This window comes from Condylura cristata, unplaced genomic scaffold (assembly GCF_000260355.1).
Source record: "Condylura cristata isolate star-nosed mole 26May11 unplaced genomic scaffold, ConCri1.0 scaffold00021, whole genome shotgun sequence".
NCBI classification, from domain to species: domain Eukaryota; kingdom Metazoa; phylum Chordata; class Mammalia; order Eulipotyphla; family Talpidae; genus Condylura; species Condylura cristata.
The window spans coordinates 34,074,401-34,081,519 of NW_004567122.1; positions in this window are offsets into that span (position 1 = coordinate 34,074,401).

Below are 7,119 nucleotides of genomic sequence, written 5' to 3' on the forward strand. Positions count from 1 at the left end.
AAAAAAAAAAAAAAAATCAACATCCTGTCCAGGACCAGAGTATATTGTCTCTGTGAGATCATGTACAACATCATTTAATAAATAGGCATGTGAAACACAAAAAACTGGGATGTATAATCAAGAGAAAAATCCATAAATACAGATCATCAGCTCATTCAGTTGCTGGATTTAGCAGAATTATTTTAAATATTTTGAATAAATTTAAACAAAGGGATGCAGGTTAGCATAATAAAGACTGATGTATGAATGAAGAATTTATATAGAAAAACAGAAACCTTGAAAAAAAGATCCAAATAGAAATTCTAACTCTTAAAATCACAATTATCAGCAAATGGACTATTATCATTGAAGACAGAAGAAAAACTAATTTTCAGATAGATACATTAAAAAGTATCAAAGCTGAAAATAGTGAAAGATTGAACAGTGAACTGTGTGATTAATGTTAAGAAAGCTAATATAAATTGACTTGAAGTCTTAGAACAATATAAAGGTACAAATAAGACTGAAAAAATTAAAATTAAAATTAAAAAAGACTGAAAACATATTAAATGGTAAAAATATTTCCAAATGTAATGAAAACATTAATTTAGAATTAAATGCTTCACAGCCAAATTTCTGATAAACATAAAATCTTAAAACAATCCAAAGAAAAGTTCCACTTTACATTGAGGGAACAGTAATAGTTAAATTATCATCACAAACAATGAAGTTAAGAAGACAATGAAATCACTTAAAGTTGTAAATATGAATACTAAGTATCAAATTAGAATTCTAGAAAAATATATTTCAAACACAACAGTAAGACAGACTTCTTTTGATACATGAAAATTAAGAGAATATTACTAGCAGAACCGTACCATAATAATGGAACAAACTTTTCCATTTAAAAGGAAAAAAAATGCAGATCAAAATTTAGTTCCATAAAAAAGAATGAAACAGAAACAGTAAAATACAGATAAATAAAATTGGCAATTCTTTTTTCACTACCTGTTAGGGTAACACAAGCCAAGACCACAATGAAAAACCACCTCACAACTGTAAGAACGTCCCATATTTAAAAAAAGAAAGGCAGAAACAAGTGCTGACAAGGATGTGGAGTATAAGGAACCCTCTTACAGAATTGAGACTGTAAACTGGTCCAGACCCTATGGAAAGCAGAGTGGAGTTTTCTCAAAAGACTAAAAATGGATCTCCCATATGATCCAGCAATCTCAATCCTAGGTATCTAAACTCACAAAAAATATATATATGAAAACATTAATTTAAAAGGAAAGATGCACTACTGTGCCTATTTTAGCACTATTTACAATAGCCAAGCTATGGAAACAACATTAGTGCCCAAAGTCAGTTAAGTGGGTCAGGAATATATGATATGTACATATACATATATACATACATATATATATATATACACATATACACATATATGTATACACACTGGAATATTACTCAACAAGTAAAAATGACAAACTAATGTCATTTATGGCAACATGGATGGAGCTGAAAGTGATTATATGATGTGAAGTAAGTCAGGATGATGATAACTATCACATGGGAAGTTTATATATGGAATATAAAGAAACAAAGACCAAGTTGGAAAAGAAACCCAAATAGTAAATCTTTAAACCTGATTACACAGATGAGGCATTCATAGTGGCAGTGGGAACCAAACTGCAAAGGAGCACAATAGACTATGCTGGTGGACCATGGATGCTTTAGTGATGGGAATGCTTTGGTAAGTACACCTGACTGGGGAAATTCCTATACTATCAAATACCAACAACAATGTAAACCAACATTACCCCAATTAAAAGTAAATGAATTTTTCAAAAATAAAAAACAATTGAGGAAAAACAGAGAGATTGCAGAAAAATAACATTTAAAAATAGTGAGATTATAATTATGAGATTATAATTGGGTGGAATACAATTTTTATTTTTACTTAAAGAATTGATTACTAAAATAAAAAATGTAATATTTTATTATGATATCTAGAATACCTGTAGTTGTAATATATGTATCAATAAAACAAGTGAATGGAAAAATAGAACTAAAATGATTCAAAGTTCTTACATTTTATCTGCAGATACACTAATGCATTAAGAATGCAGTAACTTTATAAATTGTCAAATTGGTTAAAAGCTAAAAAAAAGCTAAAAAGTCAAGTTAGAACTTTTAATACTCTAAAATATCCCATTAACTCAAAAGAAGATACAAAAGGAAGATTTAAACAAACTAAATGAAAAATCATGGCTTTAATACAAGCATATTAATATTGCTTTATATATTAATGAACCAAACACAATTTTAAGATATGAATTCATACTGTATGAAAAGAAAAACAACTATATTATCTGCACAAGCCACACTTTGACTTTAAATTGAAATCAAAAGGATTGGTGGGGGGAAGAAGCACAAGATATCTGAAATAGAATGATCAAGGAATAATAAAGCATTGAAAGTCATTTTCATGTTTAGGATTTGGAGATAGCCTAACTCCAGGCAGAACTCACTCAGAGTATCTCCAACTCAGGGTCCAACCCTGGACTGCAGCATGAAACTCAATGCAGAGGGGCCACAACATGCAGTGGGTGAGAGTCAGATATTCCTGATAAAAACTATACTGCCAACTGAAATCAATCCCAATGGGCAATACTGGAATAATTTAAGCAAAAAATAATAATATATTACTGGCAAAATGAGAAAGACAGAAATTACACTCTCAAATGACAATGAGTTCATACCAACTCAACTAAAGATTACCCTAGATATAGAAAGTTTGATGCAATCCCCATGGTAACTGGGGCAAAAACTAGAGTAGAAACACTTGGAAGAAAAATGAAAAACTGAGGGAACCACTAGGGAAAACCATCAAAACAAAAAGACAGAAACACATAATGGGCAACAGGAGGCAGAGTAGTAACAACATAAGATAAATAGCCAGGAAACAAAAGGTAGCATGACAGTAATTAAGTCACTTACATCAATCACCACAAATATGAACAACCTGAACTCACCAATCAAAAGACACAGAGAAACAGTTGGAATAAAAAAGTGATTTTATATATTAAGCCTATAATCTCACTTGAGATCACAAGACAGACTTAAAATGAAAGAGTAGAACAAAGTATTGCAAGTCAATTACAGAGAAAAAAAGAAAATCAACTCCTATCCCCATACCTCATAAATCAGACTTTCAATTATATAAAAAGCTAACTAGTGACAAATCGGTACTATATAATAATGAATAAGAAAAACTAAAACAGATACAACTAAGTATATAAAATAACTATTAATAGACTTAAAGTAAGACAATCACAGCAACAAATAGGGGGGATCTTAAACCTTATTTACATCAATGGATAGAATCAATCAGACAGAAACAAAACAATAATGACACTAAAAGAAGTAACGGGCCATGTTTATTGCTGCTTTATTTACAATTGGAAAAAACATGGAAACAACTCACATGGCCAAAAGTAGATGACTGGATTAAGAAGATGTGGTATATATATACAATGGAATATTACTCAGCAACCAAAAAAGAGAAACACATGTCTTTTGCAGCAACTTGGATGGAGCTGGAAAAGATCATGCTTAGTGAGATAAGCCAGAAAGAGAAAGAAAAATACCAGATGGTTTCACTCATAGCAGGAGTATAATGGACCAGGCGAGAAAATATTAAGAATAATGAACAGCCACATACCAGAGACATTTTGTGGGGGTGGAGTGGGGATTGGGATCAAAAATGGGGGGGGGGGGGGGGAGGGAAGTGCATGGGACTATGGTGATGGCACACGGGTGACTTGGTGATGGGAAACCCACGGGGATTACAATTGAGATGAAAAAAAAAATGTACAAAATGATGTAAAAATAAACTGTAAAAAAAAAAGAACATGAAATAATGGGCCAGATAGAATTAATTAGATATATACAGAACTGTCTATTCCAAAGGAAATGAATACACATTCTTAAGTGGATATGAAATATTTTCCAGTTTAGATAATATACTGGGACAAAAGCATGCCTCAATAAATATATTAAGACTGAAGTTATATCAAGCATCTTTTCTGATCACATTGCTATAAAATTAGAAACCAAACATAAAAAGAAAACTAGAGGAAATATTTAAACATGCACAAACTAAAAAGTGATTATGAATAAATCAAATGAAGAATTTTAAAAATCATCTGCCATACAAAAGTGAAGAAATGCACTACCAGATCTCATGGGAAACAGCAAATACTATGTTAAGAGAGTCATCCACAGCAATATAGGCACATATTAATAAACTAGAAAAGTTCAAAGCATTTAACTATATATCTGAAGGAACTAGAAGAAAAACAAATAAATTAGTAGAATTAAGGAAATAAAATTAGTGTGGAAGAAATGAAGTGGAAACAAAAACAATACAAAAAAATCAATACAGAGACTTAAAGCTGGTTTTTTGATGAATAAAATGTACACAAAAATTCTAATAAAAATAAAAGAGTTAAAGTTCAACAGGTTTTGCAGAAACAAAGAATCACAGAAAAATAATCTATATGCAAAGTAAGTGAACAACATAAAAGAAATGGAAAAATTTTCAAAGTACACAGCATTCCAAAACTGAATCCAGATGAAGCACATAGTTTGAGAGGAGCTATTAACAACAGAGTAATCCAAAGAGTGATCAAATATCTCCCTGAGAATAAAAACACAAAACCAGATGACTTCATTAACAAGTTCTTCCAAATCTATAAAAATATAATACCTATCCTTCCCAAACTCTTCAAAAAATTTGAGGAGCAGGAATACTCCTAGATATATTTTACAGGGTAAACATTACTCTGATCCCCAAATCAGAGCAGCACAAAAAAAAAAAGACAATATGCTGGCATCAGTGATGAACATAGATGCAAAAACTCTCAACAAAATCTTGATAAATTAATACAGTAGAGAACAATTTAGAGAATCTTTCATTATGACCAATCAGGATTCATTGCAGGGATGCAAGATCAGTTCAATACACATAAATGAATGTCATTTACCACACCAATTAAAAGATAAAAATTACATAATTTACTCAATAGATGCTAAAAAGTATTTGACAAGATTAATACCCATGTATGAGAAACACTCAATGAAACCGGGAATATAGGGGACATACTTAAGTTTCATAAAAGTAATACATGACAGGGCCTTCCCTGGTGGTGCACTAAGAAGCTAAAGCCAATTCAGCACGAGTTCGATCCCCACCCTGGAGGTGACCCACATGGCTCAGCAGACCTCTCTTGACCCGCCCACTGCTCCCCTCAGCAGTGTACTTTGTAAATCTGCCTGTTGTGCTACCCACTATGTCTCTGGTGAATCCTCTCATTGCCCCTGTACCTCTGGTCTGTACCCCAGTTCTGTATGCATAAATGAATAAATCGTTAAAAAAAAAAAAAAAGGAAAAGAAAGTCAGACAGCACCCTTCTAAAAAAGTAATACATGAAAAACTCAAAGCCAACATGTAACTCAATGGTGAAAAACTAAAAGTACTTTTCTAAGATGAGAAATAAGAAAAGTATGTCCATTCTTAACTACTATTGTTCAACAAAACATTAGAAGTCTTATAGCAATGAGACAAGAAAAAGGCATAAATGAACTCAGTATTTGCAGATGACATGATAATATACATAGAAAACCCTATGACTCCACCAGAAGCTACTAGAAGTAATAAGGAACATACTAGAGTGGCAAAATCGATACAAAAATCAGTTACATTTTTATATGTATATAATGAACTAGAAATAGAGGACATTAGGAAAATAATTCCACTTACAATAACATCAAAAAAGTTGTGAAATACCTGGAAGCAAATTAAATAAAGGAGGTGAAGGGCCTATACCGTAAAAAAATTGTTTTTTTAAAGATACAAATAAGTGGAAAGATACCATATGTTCATGGACTAGAATAATAAATATGTTTAAAATGATCATGTTATTAAAGCAATTTACAGATTTAATGCATTATATATCAAACTACCAATGCCATTTCTCAAGAAAATAGAACAATTACATATATCAAACTACAAAAGATCCCAAATAGCCAAAACTAAACTTAAAAAAAAAAAAGAAGTAAGCAGAAGTCTTGTACTTCCTGACTTCAAATGATAGTACAATCCCAACAGTATAGTAATGCAACAAAAATACAAACACTGATCAAAGAATTAGAACTGAAAGCACTAAAATAAACTTACATACATATCAATTAATCTACAACAAAAGAAAACAGGACATACAAGGGAGAAAGGAAACCTTCTTCAACAAAGAGTGTGAGGAAACTGGGACAGCCACATATAAAAATAAAAGAAAAAGAAGAACATCATTTAATTCCATCCACAAAAAAAAAACCTCAAAATGGGTTTTAAAGACTTGGATATAAGATCCCAACTCAGTCACACAGAGGAAAGCAAGCAACAAACTTGAAAACACCAACTCCAAGGGCAAGGGAATAAAAATTAAACAGACAAATCGAACTGTATCAAATTAACATTTTATATAGTTAAAGAAAACAGACTGGGAGAAGATATTTGCAGACCTTACATCTGACAAGGCATTAATTTCCAAAACAGCTTTTTAAAAAGTCATACAACTTAACTATAGAAAAACAAACAACCCAGTAAAAAATGGGCAAAAGAATCTATCCAAAGAACATGAGAGAATTAACTCAAAATAAATTATGCTTTACTTGCTTGGTGCAGCATTATTTGCAATACTTATGACCTTGAAGTCAAATAACTGCCCAGTGACAAAGGACTGAATTACAAAGACATAGCATAACCACCTTATGGAATATTTTTATTCAATTATAAGAAAAAATAAACTACAACTATTTATAGTAAAATGGAAATTGTTTAGGGGAAATATGTGTAGTAATGCAAGTCAAAATTACAAAGACAAATATTTAACATTCATATAATTGGTGACTCAAAAAAGTGAAATAGTTCTAAAATCTAGCTGACATACGTATATACAAAGTGAGGCTTCTGAGATTAAGAATTGCAGTGGTGGCCCTCCCTGGTGGCGCAGCGGGTTAAAGCACAGCACTGAGAATCTGAAGCCACTTCCGCATGAGTTCGATTCCCGCCTGCCG